The sequence below is a fragment of the Pinus tabuliformis genome, chromosome J (genome assembly GCF_031772625.1).
Source record: "Pinus tabuliformis cultivar Carrire ecotype Pingquan chromosome J, CPIR1, whole genome shotgun sequence".
NCBI lineage: Eukaryota > Viridiplantae > Streptophyta > Pinopsida > Pinales > Pinaceae > Pinus > Pinus tabuliformis.
In genome coordinates this window covers 420,463,412-420,481,167 of record NC_142295.1, presented here as the reverse complement: position 1 = coordinate 420,481,167, position 17,756 = coordinate 420,463,412, and the positions used below count along the sequence as shown (strand labels likewise).

General features: G+C 40.7%; 1 protein-coding gene across 1 annotated transcript in view; it reads right to left on the bottom strand.

The window, feature by feature from the left end:
* Positions 1–17,756, bottom strand: part of LOC149227619 (putative LRR receptor-like serine/threonine-protein kinase At1g56140) — a 238,337-nt gene that overhangs the window by 140,282 nt on the left and 80,299 nt on the right.

Genomic DNA, 17,756 nt, shown 5'->3' with positions numbered 1-17,756 from the left:
ATCATTGGTCCCATATATTAGTTGTTAAATTTTTATGTTAATTGTGTTGTAATTTATTTTAATCGTGGGGTTTTATGTTGAGTTGTGCTTGGTGGGACATATATTGGCACAATAATTTTAAAATAAATTACAAAGATTGTGACAATATGAAAAGCAACCATGGTCCAACGTCACATGGTGACAAAGATTGTGTCAATATGAGAATCAATCATGGTCAACCATGGTCCAACGTCGCATTGTGACAAAGATTGTCTCACTATGAAAATCAATCATGGTCAAACATGGTCCTATGTCACATTGTGACAAGGATTGTTTCAATATGAAAATCAAGTCAACCATGTTTATTTTAGGGTTTATAATATTTATCTTAGCATTTATATACATTGGGTTTATAATATTCATCCCTTGGGTTTAATATTATTCCCATGGGTTCATAATCCCTTGGGGTTTTATAATCCCTTGGGTTTGTAATATCAATCCCTTGGGTTTATTAATCTAAGGGTTCAACTATGGTCGAGCATGGTCTAACATCGCATTGTAACAAAGATTGTCTCAATATGAAGCTCAACCATGGTCAACCATGTTTATTTAAGGGTTTATAATATTTATCTTAGGGTTTATATTATTCCCTTGGGTTTAATATTATTCTCTTGGGTTTATATCATTCCCCTGGGTTTAATATTATTCTCTTGGGTTTATAATCCATTGGGCTTTTAGTATTGATCCCTTGGGTTTATAATATCAATCATGGTCAACCATGGTCAATCATGGTAAAACATGGTCAACTATGGTCATTGTTGGTTTACCATGGTCAACCATGTTTTATAAAATCAATCGTGGTCAACCATGGTCCAACATTGCATTGTGACAAAGATTGTCTCAATATGAAAATCAAGCATTGTCATCCATGATTCAACGTCGCTTTGTGACAAATATTGTCTCGATATGAAAATCAATCATGATCAAGCATGGTCACCCATGGCCCTATGTCGCATTGTGACAAGAATTATCTCAATATGAAAATCAACCATGGTCAACCATGTTTATTTTAGGGTTGATTGTAATAACCCACCTACAATTTACAAACAGAATGTGAATATTAGCATGCATACGATAGCTACATATGCATGTATCGCATGTACTGCATCAATATGCCTTAACCATCAATGAATAGTCCAATGAATGAATTATTGACATACTAAGTAAATACCTAAACTCGCCAGAATCTAAAGAATATACTTGTGCAATACTTGTTATACCACCATCATAAAATAACTAGTACATTATTCAAAATATATAAATACAAAAGATGTTAATTAAATAAAACAAATTATGTAATATATTATATATCAAATATGTACTCGGGCGATATCCCGTGTGGTTGGGACGGCACGTTATTAACCTCCCCACCTGGGTTCAACCCAAGAGTTACATGATGTGTTGCCGTCTATTGACGCAACAATTGTAAATATTGGACACTAGGTAATATAATGCTTCTTCTGAGGGGTTTACCTCCCCTCATTTTTAAAAAAAATATTATATATCAAATGAAAAGAACTAACTATGTAAACCTATAATTATAAATTAAATTAGTAAGATTTAAAAGGGAAACTATATTGTTATAAAAGAATTAAATCTTAACTAAATTGTTAAACTTTAAAAGGGGTATAATACAAAAAAATCTTAAATAAATCTTTAATGAAAGGGGACTACGTAATCCAGTGTAATATCACTTAAAAGTATTATAAAGTGATGAATGTCAATATAAAACATGACTACCTCTTTAAATCACTGGGAGGAACCATGTAATGGACAGAAGGCAAGAATCCATGCTTCATTACTAGGGCGGTGGAAGGTGAAAAGAAGGGAATGTTTGAAATATAAGGGGACGAAAGGAGCTTTTACAGGGGGAGACGGAAGGAATTTTTACAGAGGGAGATAGAGAAAGAATTTACCAAAGAGATCCAAGAGGAAGATTAAGCCTCATTGTTCTTGAAGCTTTTGGGCATGAGGACCAAAGTGCTTCAATTGTGAAGTATTCTAGAACTGGGTACCAAGGTTGTGCCCAGTTTGGTAGGGATGCTTTGCTCATTTGGGTAACGGGGAAAAATTGGAGCTACGACAACTCGGAATTGACTACAACCGTGGAAGCCAGGTATGTATCTATGTATTAAATTGGTAAACTCTGCCTTAAAATATCGTTGTCTGAATTTTGAGCATCAATTTTTGCTAAACTTGGTTAATTTCCCAAATTAGGGCTCCACATTTATAATATTTATCTTAGAATTTATATACCTTGGGTTTATAATATTAATCCCTTGGGATTTTAGTATTAATCCCTTGGGTTTATAATTTCAATCCCTTCCGTTTATTAATCTAAGGGTTCATATTCCTAGGGTTTAATATTATTCCCTTAGGTTTATAATATCAATTCTTGGGTTTATTAATCTAAGGATTCATATTCCTAGGGTTTAATATTATTCCTTTGGGTTTATAATTCCTTGGTCTTTTAGTATTAATCCCTTGGGTTTATAATATCAATCGTGTTCAACCATGGTCAATCATGTTGTATAAAATCAGTCATGGTCAACCATGGTCCAACGTCGCATTGTGACAAAGATTGTTTCAATATGAAAGTCAACGATGCTCAACCATGGTCCAACGTTGCATTATAACAAAGATTATCTCAAGATGAAAACCAATCATGGTCAACCATGGTCCAACGTCACATTGTGACAAGGATTGTCTCAATATGAAAATCAACCATGGTCAACCATTGTCAACAATGTTTATTTTAGGGTTTATAATATTTATCATAAGTTTTATATACCTTCGGTTTATAATATTAATCCCTTGGGTTTAATATTATCTCCTTAGGGTTTTAGTATTAATCCCTTGGGTTTAATATTATTCCCTTGGGGTTTTAGTATTAATCCCTTGGGTTTATACTATCAATCTCTTGGTTTTATTAATCGAAGGGTTCATATTCCTCAGGTTTAATATTATTCCCTTGCGTTTATTATTCCCTTGGGTTTATAACATCAATTTGTTGGATTTATTAATTTAAGGGTTCATTTTCCTAAGGTTTAATATCATTCCCTTGGGTTTAATATTATTCCCTTCAATTTATAATCCCTTGGGTTTTTAATATTAATCCCTTAGGTTTATAATGATAATAATATTTTATAATATAATTATTATTATTGTATTATTATTATTATTATATTTATATCGTTATTAATATTAATATTAAATCCATATCCATTGACGCATATCAGCGTATAACAACCACATTTAATAATGTGGTTGATAATGTGATTGATATACACCTATCGGCGTATATCAACCACATTTATTAATGTGGTTATGCTAGTATAATTTATGTTAGTCATGTGGTCATTGGTCTTGTTGTCGCTTAGAATGTACAGGCACTGCAACAACGACTCAAGTCAAGGGTTGTCACTCTGATCCCCGACCTCTCTGTTCTAATTGTCTCCCAACAACAAGCTATGGGGGATAGTCCCTATGGAAATGTGAAGACGAAGGACAAGTTGGCAACCAACGAGTCCAGGAGACTCGATTGAGTGGCCTAGCTACTTGGTTAATTTTAGTAAGACTTAAAGATTATATTAAATTGAATTGTGAGACCAATGTCTTATGGAATCAACTTCTTGTTTATTACCAATTAAATGCCAAGTAACTGGATGGACAAACCTTGGATGAATGGTTATCCTATATGACGTGCAGATCCTACAAGCTAGTTGAAATGCAGAATCTTGATTGATTTTAATTTAAATGCCTATTCTAAGTGTAACCTTCCTCTTAACTGTTTTAGAACTAGTCTCTAAAGTAGGTTGTGCGATGGAAGCCAACAAGAAGTAAGCAAAGACCTGATTAACGATACCTCCCCCTGTGTTCCAACCACCCGATGCCTCCAGCGCTGTAGAAACTGTGGCTCTGACGACTGCAAGGTTATTATTTCACCTAGTTCACGTTTGCCCATCTAACCCCACAGTTGTACCATGCACTTGGCAGATGACCTAGGACTTGTATGTTGATGTGGCATCACTTACACCATCATCTGAGCCCTTACAGATGGTCTACAAGCATCTTCGACTTACTTGGAGACCCATGAGGTCACTTGTGTGCCCTCACACCCATTGGGAGCACCACAGGTTTATTATGTGGAGAACAAGGGGCCAACCCCTTGTCCATTACTTTTAGAAGTCCTATTCATCATTATGGCACTTATGGACTTCATCAGGCTTCTTAGAGAGCCCAACGATATGTATTATTGATCATTCGACCTCTTGAGAGGCTTGTTATTTTGTTTATGAGCTAGTTTGGTGGGCTTGTCACCAAAAGTTAGTTATTTGCACATTATTTTTATTTTAGGGGCTAATGTAGGCTCAAGTAGCTAAATCAAACTCATTAGAAGTGTATAAATACAAATTATGAGAGTTCATTTCTCATCATCACTTGGTTTGGACTTGTATCTCTCTTGAGATTTTCGCTATTCCTTCTTGGTGGACGAAATTTTGGAGCATGGATGAATTTTGTTGTATGGATTGTCATTTCTTATCTTGGAGCTTCTTGATTGACAAGTTTATTAGTGGTTAGATATATTCTCTTACATGTAAATACAAATTTAACGCTATTTATTCTTTTACCTTATCACATACATTGATGATGAAGTTATCGCTATACTAGGGCTAGTTGTTGCATGCATTTACTACGAAATTGTGGAATTATGTTTCTATATAGCATATCTCTATGTATGAGCCATGTATGTTGAATGAATTCTCCCAGGGATAATTCTATGGTTGAATTTATCTTGGCAAGCCATCTTACCTTGCAAAACGAAGTGTAAAAGCTTTAAGGTCACTCTCCTTTGCCCTAATGACAAGCGAAGTTGTCCTTGAAGCCTCTTTGACCTAGAAACGAAGTCCATTCTCATATTCTTCCTGACTCCAATCTCCCCAAAGGATTAGGCACTAGTCTACCATAAGGTGATCACTTAATGAACCATTTTTCTTAACCTCTCCTTCTTTATTCTAGGTCTAGCCACATTAAGGCTCCTAGGGCATCATTTTCCCGACAAACAACCCATAGAAAAAAATCGATCTTTGGGCCTCTACTGTGCTAGTGTCTCTCTGAGGTCTCCAAATTTGATGGAATTCTGACAGTGGGGTTGTGAGATATCCCAAGCCCTAGCCTCAAGATTGGTTTTTGCCCTAAATTTCCCTAGGCTTGTTCCTCATAGGGATCATTTTGCACCTTTGAGTAAAAATGACTTCTTTGATTCCCTTCTCCTCCTTGTTTAGGTCAAATCTATCATTGGTTGCTAAACTCCTTCCTCTTGACCTAACCTGGGTCCACTTGGTCCAATGTGATCCCATACCTTGTCAAAGTCGACTCTTCAAAAACCACTTGGGAAACCAAGTTCAACAAGGATTTTAGGGTTTTGGAAGCTCATTTACAATTCACACTCCTTAAACCTAGCCCTTAAATCCTCATCCCCTTCTCCTAGAAAACCTTGTACCTTGCTTAAGAAGCAAGTCCCATTCTTGAGCCTCCCCTAGGAAAGTGTCCCCAAGATCACTTCAAAATATCTTAGTTGATCTATCCTTCATAAGTGATTCTCTATATATTGGGTCTTCTCCCATCGGTGAAAGTCCGTAAAAAGTAGGAAGTTTTAGCTGTGGTGACAATGGGCTTTTAGTTTCATTATTGCTCTTGACCTAGCAAGTGCCCCTCTAGGAACCCCCGCTAGTTTGAGCGGTAACATGGCCCTTAGCCAAGTCATTCAATCCACCGAGCAAGTTGTTAAATACTTGGGTCTCCTTATCACCCATGTTTGGCTCTTCTATTTCAGGTGTTTCTTCCACCCCCTTCCCCTTGCTAGGGGTCTCTTCTTCCTCTCTTCTCTTTCCTGGAGACTCTTCCTCCTCATAAATGGGAGTAGGCTCTCTAACTTTGTACTATCTTTTATAAGTGACGTATGGCTGATCTTCGCCACTCATTAAATCTATGATAATTTTCCCTTAGCCCCCACAATTGTCCAAGAACATACTCCGATACCATTGTAAAATTCTCTCTTGGAAATCTTCCAAAATATCCACTGTTAATTTCAGAGTTTGTTTGGTTTCCCAATAAAATGTTTTCGTCAAATAGTTTGGGACCACACTGTTGTAGGTGTACTTCTTTGTCTTGGCATGCAATAATAAAAAAGCATAGGACCAAATAGATGCTTATATGAAGAACCCAGCTCAAGTATAGAATTTACGTGGAACTCAACATGGTATTTATTAGTGAAGACAATATCGCTGATATTCGCAAATATCGCGGTATTTTCGGGGAGACGAAAGATCGCTGAGGAAATATCGCGATATTTTGTCTCTCTGAAAATATCGTGATATTTCCGAAATATCAGTGATATTTTGGTAAAATATTGTGCTACGAACTAAAAAATTGTCGGGTGGGTGAAAAAATGCGATGTCGCGGCTAGAAAAGGCCAAATTCGTTTTTTTTTCCCTCATTCTTGTTTTCTAATTGTTGGAGAAGGAAGGGGAGAGCATTGTGCTTGCCATCAAAGAGGAATTGAGAGTTGAATAGCCATTATCGCCACCAACAACGAATATTTTGTTGATCAAAGATTGAAGAACAGTGAGACAATCTTTATTTCTTCCATTAACAGGTATGTTCTAATAAACCCCTATGTTAATGGTTTTTTTGATAGATTTAGGGTTATTCTTTCTTGCCTATTTGCCTACAAACATTTTGCTTGTTTTTTTTCCATTTGCTATGATTTTCTTGCCCATGAGCAAATGCAAGGGTTTTCTCCATATTTGGACAACAAACTCCAATTTCTTTTTTTAACTTTCAAATGCACCCTCTTGTTGTCATTTATGATTTTTCATTGAATTCACATTGCAAATAATGTAGCAAAAAAATTATTTTGTAAAATGAGGTGGTTATTACTTATTAATTCCAATTTTTTTTTGGTGCCCTAGGTTTGAGTTAGCTCACTATAGAATTCAGATATGCCAAAAGCCTTGGACCCATTTTGGGAGTATGGGGAGCATGATGGTGGGACAAATCAGGCAAATCTATGATGCAAATTGTGTGGGACCAGGATGATAGGAGGGGTTACGCGATTGAAATGCCATCTGGCTAGACTCACTAGACATGATGTGGGATTTGCACAGTTTTTAGTCTGGAGCTTATACAAAAAGCTCTTGAAGCAATTGATGAAAAAGATAGAAAGAACGAAGAGGCAGAAAAAAACAAGGTTGAATGTGCAGGTAGATCTTTCGGGATATCTTCTTCTGATTTTGATGCTAAGGGTAGTGGGAGGGGCTCCACAGCATCACTTGCTACTGCTAGTGCGAAGTCATTTTTTTTTCCATGAACAGGACATGGAGAATAACCTGGCATAAAATCAATTGTTAGAAAAAAGGAGAAGCAAGAGGCAAATAGAGTCATGGGGAGGTGTCTTTTCTGGAGCGACTCACCTCTCAGCATCACCAAAACCAATCCCTTTTGGCAGCCAATGTGTGATGCTATTGTTGTTGTGGGCCCAGGGTACAAAAGTGCTACATATGAGGAGTTGCGGGGGCCAATTCTTCAAGCAGAAAAGCAGGACATCAACTCTAGATTGGCGGAGTTGAAAAAAACATGGGAAGTTTCTGGATGCACAGTGATGTCTGATGGTTGGACAGATAGGAAGGGTATGACCCTTCTAAATTTCTTGGTACATTGTCCTAAAGGTACCATGTTTATTAAATCAATGGATGCATCAGCACATATCAAAGATGCAGCGATGATATGTGAGTTGTTAGATGGGTTCATTCGGGAGATTGGTGTGTAGAATGTGGTGCAAGTCATAACAGACAATGCAACTAATTATGTGTCTGCCAGCAAGATGCTTATGGAGAGGCATCACACATTGTTCTGGACTCCGTGTGCAGCACATTGTATCGATTTCTTGAGGATATGGGGAAACTCTCCTTCATCAAGGAGGTGGTTGATATGGCTAGGAGCATCCCCAAGTTTATTTATAACCATGCTTTTGTTCTTAACCTCATGAGGAGGTTCACTAGAAACAAGGAGTTGCGGCGTCCTGCAATCATACGTTTTGCCACAAACTTTATTACTCTTCAGTCTTTGTTTCGATGCCAGTTCAAGTTGAAGCAAATGTTTGTTTCTAATGAGTGGCGTGATTGTAGATACAGCAGAAGACAAGACGGTAGAACCATTGCAAAAATGGTGTACTCTGACATGTTTTAGCAGGGAGTAGAAGAAGCATGCTCAGCTAGTGAACCTATAGTAAAGGTTCTGAGATTGGTAGATGGGGAGAAGCCTACAATGGTTTATTTGTATGAGGCCATGGATAGGGCCAAGGAGGCCATTCGTTCTTATTATGCAGACAAGGGTTCTGCTGGGCTTGATAGGTATGTGATTGATAGTCGATGGACAGGGATGCTGCATCGACCCATTCATGCTGCAACACTCCTCCTCAACCCCTCATTTTCATACAAATGGGGCTTTGATTTTGATGGTGAGGTGATGGAAGGGCTCCATTCATGTATTCATAGGATGGGACCGGATCCTGAGCTTTGTAGCAAAATCAATCGCAAGATACAGTTTTATCGGGATTGTGTTGGCCTATTTGGCTTTGATGATGCTATTAGGGAAAGGACCCTCTTCATGCCATGTAAGTGACAAGTCATCACTCATTAGAAATTAGAATTTTCAATTTATAATTTCCTTACTTATAATTCTAGATTTTTAAAATTCAATTATGTAACTTTTATTTGAAAGTTTAATTATGTTGTAAGTTTTTGAATTTTTTTATTTCTTTATTTTGTTGTAGATATTTGGTGGCAAAGCTATGGTGCAAGGGCACCAAATTTGCAAAAATTGGCCATAAGAATCTTGAGTCAAACATGTAGCTCTTCAGGGTGTGAGCGCAATTGGAGTGTATTTGAGAAAATACACGCAAAAAAACGCAACAGGTATAACTTTGAGCTCCGGCCTTCAGTTGAGCAATTACACTTATTGTAATTTTAAATTTTAAATTTATGACCTTCAAGTGTCAAAAGTCAAGACTTAAGACTCATTGGTTTTTTTGACACTCTTACAGGTTGGAGTTTGCATGCCTCAATGATTTAGTGTATGTGCATTACAATATCCGACTTCGAGTGAAGCAAATAGAAGCACCAATGGATCCAGATGTCATTTCCTTAGACAATATTGATGTATTGTCTCAGTGGAGGGTGGAGTCTGAGGAACACATCTTGTGAGGAGTCACATTCATGGTTAGAGCTAGATGATCCATTAGAAGAGGGGCAGCAAGAGGAGGAGGAGCAGGAGTCAGAGGAGGAGGAGGAGGAGACTGTGGGAGCATCAGCATCAACACCATCTGCTATAGATATAGGAGAGCACAACTCCATACCTAGCACTCATTATTTGACATTAGGTGTAGGGGCAGGGCCATGGCCTTCTACTACTAGGGGCAGGCCTGGCAAATAGCCCATCATGTTTTCCAATAAAAGGGGGAGACGGCATTGATTTCAGATAGATAGCTGCTAGTTTTATTTGTTTTGCTACATTTAACTGATGATGATGAGATACTTTTATAGATGTGATGTTATTTTGTATTGGTTCTCCATATTTGAGTCCTTGATTGGACAATTATCAGGGATCAACAGGATTTGGTATCACCTTTGATGCACCATTGATTCATTTCTATTTGACATCATATATATATCAATGCTTTCTTCATATTTATGTGCCAATGTGTTTATTTCATGTTGTTATTGCTTTATATGTTTAAAAATCTGAAGAAAAATGAATATATTATGCATTTTTTATGCTTCCGATAATATGTTTTCTGGACCCTCGCCGATATTTTTCCGATACCGATATTATCAACACTAGTAGTTATCACTAAAATATGCATGTTGCGGCCATTATAAAAATTATTTCTCCATTAAGGAAAGCCCAAAAATACACAGAAATATAAAGGAACCTGGTATAGGTGGTTGCCATTACAAATATATAAACAGTGTTCTTATAAGAATTCTCCAGCACTATATTTTAGAGATACATTTTCCGAGTACACAAGGAATGGTCCAACCTTAAATAATAAGGCGACATGTCCCACTCAGTAGTATATGATAGGTTGAATGCAATATATATCAGTCCAGAAATAAGGAGGGTCCATGATTTGATAAATAGAGAGTATATATGCTTTTGTTATGGAGAAACATGCCCAAAATATATGCCACACTTCGACCCTTGTAGGGAAACCACCCATGAGCTAATAAATGTGAGAGAACTGTTGATTTTGGGTAGCATCAAATGTGCTCTAGCTCTGAAATTTTGTGGAGGGGCTAGAACACATGAGATCTCCAAAACCCACAAATCGTTTGGAGAAATTCTACCTGAGTGAGGAGTTATTGAAATAATTAATATTTTTAATGGGCTCCTAAGTCTAAACTTAGGAAAATAAAAATATTAATGGGTATTAATAAGAAATTAGAATATGGGTGAGAAACTTCTAAGTGACGAGGATCAAGTCTGTTTTAATCTTAGTCGTTGATTAGGGACTTAATCTTGACCGTTGATACATCAACAGGAAAAGTATAAGAGGAGGCTTGAGGATCAGTTGGAGACACACTTGAGAGATCAGTCAGTTCAATTTTTCTGAGGCAAAGTTTGCTGAGAAAATCGAACAAGTGATCTGTTGCAGTGAGAGGGGAAGTAACAAAGAGTTGGATCGAAAGGGGGTTCTGAGACAACGAGTACCAAGTAGAGCGGCAACAATAGCATCAGATAGGTAGCGCAGATGCCTACACAGCCCAGGAAGAGGCTCACGCAGAGCTGACGCAGGCCAAGACGGTTCTTGCAGTGGCAATGCGAGATAATCAATGGAAGTTCGATATTTTGCTGGGAGTTCGATGTTATGAGCTAGGAGTGTTGAAGTCAAAGCTTCTGAGAGCAAATCAATCCATCAGAGAAATGACATAGTCTCCCAGAGGCAAGACGTTGGCCCACACAAAGCAGATTGTGTTGGGATTTTCGCAGTGCTTGACGGAGTCAATGATTCAATGGATCAGTTGAGACTTGGAGAACGAGGTAAACCCTCGTATGTATTTCTTGTTGTTGTAATATCTCTGAAAGATTAGCCGATGTGAGAGGCAACCTGTTGTACTCAGATTCTGCTTGCTTAATAATACAAACCCTCTATATGCTGCACAGATTTTCCCGCATTGGGTATTTTCGGGGACATTGGTTCAAAAATAACGATGTCACTTGTGTATTTGTCTCCTTCTATTTCAGTTCATGATCTGTATCTATGTGTAGTCTGCAATAGTGTTTTCATCGCTGTTTAAATAATTAAATATCTTGTTGAATTTTAAAAAACAAGAGATGATAAACCAGTGATTGTAGTAAGATTTCTGACGTGCAGATTCAGAAATTTTCACATGGTATCAGAGCATTGCAGATCATAGGAGACTTAAGACATGAGCCGGGAAATTCAGAGAATTTGTTGCAGAGAAGCAGCTGTCCCGAGTGACAGTGCCATTTCAGAGGCAGAGGAGCAATTGGAGTGATGCAGAGCCAGAGAAGTGACACAGAGGCTCACACAGTGCTTGCATCCGAATTTTGAGCATGCAGAGGGTGACGCAGAACCTGAGAGGAGCTCACGCAGTGTCTGCGTCAACTCTTTGGGCCAGCGCAGAGCCTGAGAGGCTCGAATCAGTCAGTGGTCGGGACTGGAGGAACATAGCAGATTCGATATAAGGAGTTGGTGGGATGTTGTTGTTGTTGGTGCAGAACAGTGTCTGTGGAGACAAAGCCAAGGTAGAGGGAGTCACTACCATGACAGATTTCTAACCAAAAAAATGTAGATCCTGGTTGCAGCTGCAAAGGAGGATTGGAGAGGAGTGATTCGACATTTGGCCAGAGGATTTCCATGAAGGAAATTAGGACTCAGAGGGAGTCTAGAGGAGCTTGTTCCTTAGAGGGTTTCTAGTGAGTGAGCAAATGTGCTAGGGTGAAGAGAACCAATCCTATATTTTTTTGAGAAGAGATGACAGTGAATGGACTGAGGGATCAGGATAGATTGGATGGAGCATCCAATTTCGTCATCTTGAAGGCCAATATCCTGGCAATCCTAGACAAACATTGCATCAACGACTATACCTTGAAAGTAGTTGTTGTTCCAGTCGACATTGATCCGTTAAAGAAGTACAAGGAGGCCCAGGCAAAGGCCAAGTGTATGATCCTAGACGGGGTCAAAGATCATGTATTACCACACATTGCTGAGAAAGAAGCAAGGGAGATGTGGGAGGCGTTGACCACCTTATACAAGGGAACTTCCGTCCAGTGGAAGCTGCTATTAGAAAATCAGCTGAGACAGTACCAGATGCAGAAGGGAGAAGAGATAAATCCCTTCCTGCTCAAGTTGCAAGTGATTCGCGACCAATTGACTTCCATGGGGTCTACACCAAATCCTGAGTTCATGATCAGGACTGCCTTGAATGCAGTCACCGAGCACCGGGAGACATTTGTCCAAAGTATCTTGGGCAGAGTGACTCTCCCCAGTTGGGAGGAGATGTGGGCAACTCTTCGACAAGAAGAGATCAGGAGGTTAACCAAGGCAAGGAGTAGCGACAAAGGAGTGCGGGTCAAGAAGGAGGAGGAGGAGGATGCAGCTCTCGCATCATCGGGACAACAAGGGCAGCAGAAGAGAAAGAAGAAGGATATTTCCAAGGTCAGATGCTTCAAGTGTGGGGAACTTGCACATTTCACCACTCACTGTCCCTGGAAGAAGGCAAGGAGGAGGTTTCTGACTTGAAGGCTGCTCCAGCGAAAGCTAACAGGGAAGGCGAGGATGACGATTGTGCCATGAGTGGTCATGCGCCTCTGGAGAAGAGGTGGGATGACATGGATTTGTAGTCAAGAGGACTACACGAGGGGCAAGATCCTTGAGGTGACCAAACTCTTGGATCACATACGGCTATGGGAGCCCTTAATGACAGTAGCAAAATGACGAGTGTCGGTTGGAGCAAGGTGTGATGGAGCGATAGTGGCAGAGCTAGAGTGCCAAAGTTTGAGGCAGCGTAATGGACGTTGTAGCAGTGCGAGAGGCACAGAACAGTTTGCAGCAGTACAGTAGCAACAAAGGGTCAGCACAAATTAGCAGCAGAGGTAGCTTCAGCATCACGAGGCATCCAGACTGACCAGCATGTCAATTTTTGGGTTAAGTTTCAATTGCTTACTTCTCCGCAACTAAGTTGCAGTGCAGCGGTAAGCAATGGTAGTGCTATGGGCAGTGTGAGGCATCATTTTGAGAGGGAGTTGTAGTACAAATGTAGCAGTGACAGTGGCAGTGTCATGGGCAGCAGTACAGGTTGCAACAGTGCAATGGATGAAGGGTATCAGGCCATGCATCAACAACACAGAGAACCGATGCAGTGGATCAGTGTAGTACTTTTGTTGAGAAGTGTTATTAGAGCACATTCCTCGCTAAGAGAGTGTTGATTTTGGGTAGCATCAGATGTGCTCTAGCTCCGAAATTTTATGAAGGGGTTAGAAAATATGAGATCTCCAAAACCCAGAAATCGTTTGGAGAAATTCCACCTGAATGAGGAGTTATTAAAATAATTAATATTTTTAATGGGTTCCTAAGTCTAAACTTAGGAAAATAAAAATATTAATGGGAGCTTAGAGGACTTGTTCCTTAAAGGGTTTCTAGTGCCAAATAAATCCAGCTTCGAGTCTTGCTGGATTAACAACAGGAGATGGAAAGAAAAACCAATCCTATATCTTTTTTAGCAGAGATGGCGGTCAATGGACTGAGGGATCAAGCAGATTGGATGGAGTATCCAATTTTGTCATCTAGAAGGCCAGGATCCTGGCAATCCTAGACAAACATCGCATCAAGTACTATGCCTTGAAAGTAATTGTTGTTCCAGTCGACGTTGGTCCATTAAAGAAGTACGATGAGGCCTAGGTGAAGGCCAAATGCATGATCCTAGACGGGGTCAAAGATCATGTAGTACCACACATTGCTGAGAAAGAAACAACAAGGGAGATGTGGGAGGCGCTGACCACCTTGTACCAGGGCACTTTCATCCAACAAAAGATGCTATTACAAAATCAGCTGAGACAGTACCAGATTCAGAAGGGAGAAGAGATCGATCCCTTCCTCCTCAGGTTGCAAGGGATTCGCGACTAGTTGACTTCCGTTTAGGTCTACACCAGATCCTGAGTTCATGGTCAGCAGTGAGCACTGCCCTGAATGCAGTGACAGAGGACTGGGAGACATTCGTCCAAAGTATCTTGGGCAGAGCGACTCTCCCTAGTTGGTAGGAGATGTGGGCAGCTCTTCGACAAGAAGAGATCAGGAGGTTGACCAAGGCAGCGAGTAGCAGTAGAGGAGCCCGAGTCAAGAAGGAGGAGGAGGATGCAACTATCGCATCATCGGGACAGCAAGGGCAGCAGAAGAGAAAGAAGAAGGATATTTCCAAGGTCAGATGCTTCAAGTGTGGGGAACTTTGACATTTCGCCAGTAAGTGTCCCCGAAAGAAGGGCAAGGAGGAGGTTTCTGATTTGAATGCTTCTCCAACGAAAGCTGACAAGGAAGGCGAGGATGACGATTGTGCCATGAGTGTTCATGCGCCTCTGAGAGGAGGTGGGGCGACATGGATTTGCAGTCGAGAGGACTATATGATGGGCAGGATCCTTGAGGTGCCCAAAATCTTGGATCACATATGGCTACAGGAGCCCTTAACGACAGTAGCAAAATGATGAGTGTCGGTTGGAGCAAGATGTGATGGAGCGACAATGGCAGAGCTAGAGTGCCAAAGTCTGAGGCAGTGCAGTGGATCTTGTAGCAGTGCGAGAGGCACAGATCAGTTTGCAGCAGCGCAGTAGCAACAGAGGTAGCTTCAGCATCACGAGGCATTCAAACTGACCAGCATGTCAGTTTTTGGGTGAAGTTTCAATTGCTTACTTCTCAACAACTGAGTTGCAGTGCAACAGTGAGCAGTGGTAGTGCTATGGACAACACGAGGCATCATTTTGAGAGGGAGTTGTAGTACATATGTAGCAGTGACAGTGGCAGTATCATGGGCAACAGTACAAGTTGCAACAGTGCAATGGATGAAGGGCATCATGGCAAGCATCAGCAGCACAGAGGACCGATGCAATGGATCAGTGTAGTACTTCTGTTGAGAAGTGTTACTAAAGCACATTCCTCACTAAGAGGGAGTGTTGATTTTGGGTAGCATCAGATGTGATCTAGCTCCGAAATTTTGTGGAGGGGCTAGAACACATGAGATCTCCAAAACCTAGAAATCATTTGGAGAAATTCCACACGAATGAGGAGTTATTAAAATAATTAATATTTTTAATAGGTTCCTAAGTCTAAACTTAGGAAAATAAAAATATTAATGGGTATTAATAAGAATATGGGTGAGAAACTTCTAAGTGACGAGGATCAAGTCTGTTTTAATCTTAGTCGTTGATTAGGGACTTAATCTCGACTGTTGATTCATCAACAGGAAAAGTATAAGAGGAGGCTTGAGGGTCAGTTGGAGATACACTTGAGAGATCAGTCAGTTCGATTTTTTTGGGGCGAGGTTTGCTGAGAAAATCGAACAAGTGATCTGTTGTAGTGAGAGGGGCAGTAGCAGAGAGTTGGATCAGAAGGGAGTTCTGAGACAACGAGTACCAGGCAGAGAGGCAGCAGTAGCATCAGAGAGGCAATGCAGAGGCCTACACAGCCTAGGAAGGGGCTCACGTAGAGCTAACGCAGGCCAAGAGGGTTCTTGTAGTGGCAGTGCGAGATAATCAGTGGAAGTTCGATATTTTGCTGGGAGTTCGATGTTCTGAGCCGAGAGGGCTGAAGTCAAAGCTTCTGAGAGCAAATCGATCCAACAGAGAAGTGACGCAGTCTCCCAGAGGCAAGACGCTGGCCCACACAGAGCAGTTTGTGCTAGGATTTTCACAGTGCTTGCCGGAGTCGGCGATTCAGTGGATCAATTGAGACTTGGAGAACAAGGTAAACCCTCGTATGTATTTCTTACTGCCGTAATATCTTTGAAAGGTTAGCCGATGTGAGAGGCAACCTGTTGTACTCAGATTCTTCTTGCTTAATAATACAAACCTCTATATGCTGCACCGACTTTCTCGCATTGGGTTTTTCCAGGGACATTGGTCCAAAATAACGGTGTCCCTTGTGTATTTGTCTCGTTCTATTTCAATTCATGATCTATATCTATGTGTAGTCTGCAATAGTGTTTTCAACGTTGTTTAAATAATTAAATAACTTGTTGAATGTAAAAACAAGTAGGAGATGATAAACCAGTGATTGCAGTAGGATTTCTGATGTGTAGATTCAAAAAACTTCACATGGTATCAGAGCATTGCAGATCATGGAGATTGAAGACATCAACCAGGAAATTCAAAGAATTTGCTGCAGAGAAGCAGCTGTCCCAAGTGACAGCGCCATTTTAGAGGCAGAGGAGCAGCTGAAGGAGTGACACAAAGCCAGAGAAGTGACGGAGAGACTCACGTAGTGCCTGCATCAGCATTTAGAGCCTGCAGAGGGTGACACAGAACCCGAGAGGAGCTCACGCAGTGACTGCGTTAGCTCTCTGGGCCAGCGTGGAGCCTGAGAGGCTCGAATCAATCAGTTTTCAAGGCTAGAGGAGCAGAGCAGATTCGATCTAAGGAGCTGGTGGGACGATGTTGTTGTTGGTGTAGAACAGTGTCTATGGAGACAAAGCCGAGGTAGAGGGAGTCACTGCCTTAACAGATTTCTAGCCAAAGAAATCTAGATCCGGGTTGCAGCAGCAAAGGAGGATTGGAGAGGAGTGATTCGACATTTGGCCGGAGGATTTCCATGAAGGAAATCAGGACTCAGAGGGAGTCTAGAGGAGCTTGTTCCTTAGAGGGTTTCTAGCGCCAAAGAAATCCAGATCCGAGTCTTGCTAGATTAGCAGCAGGAGAGGGAGAAGAGAACCAGTCCTATATTTTTTGAGCAGAGATGGCAGTCAATGGACTGAGGGATCAGGACAGATTGGATGGAGCATCCAATTTTGTCATCTGGAAGGCCAAGATCCTGGCAATCCTAGACAAACATCGCATCAAGGACTATGCCTTGAAAGTAGTTATTGTTCCAGTCGACGCTGATCCGTTAAAGAAGTATTAGAAGGCCCAGGCGAAGGCCAGGTGCATGATCCTAGACGGGGTCAAAGATCATGTAGTACCACACATTGCTGAGAAAGAAACAACAAGGGAGATGTGGGAGGCGCTGACCACCTTGTACCAAGGAACTTCCGTCCAATGGAAGATGCTATTAGAAAATCAACTGAGACAGTACCAAATGTAGAAGGGAGAAGAGATCAATCCCTTCCTCCTTAAGTTGCAAGGGATTCGCGACCAGTTGACTTCCGTGGGGTCTACACCAAATCCTGAGTTCATGGTCAGGACTGCCCTGAATGCAGTCACCGAGGATTGGGAGACATTTGTCCAAAGTATCTTGGGCAGAGCGACTCTCCCCAGTTGGGAGGAGATGTGGGCAGCTCTTCGACAAGAAGAGATCAGGAGGTTGACCAAGGTAAGGAGTAGCAGCAGAGGAGCCTGGGTCAAGAAGGAGGAGGAGGATGCAACTCTCGCATCATCGAGACAGCAAGGGTAGCAGAAGAGAAAGAAGAAGGATATTTCCAAGGTAAGAT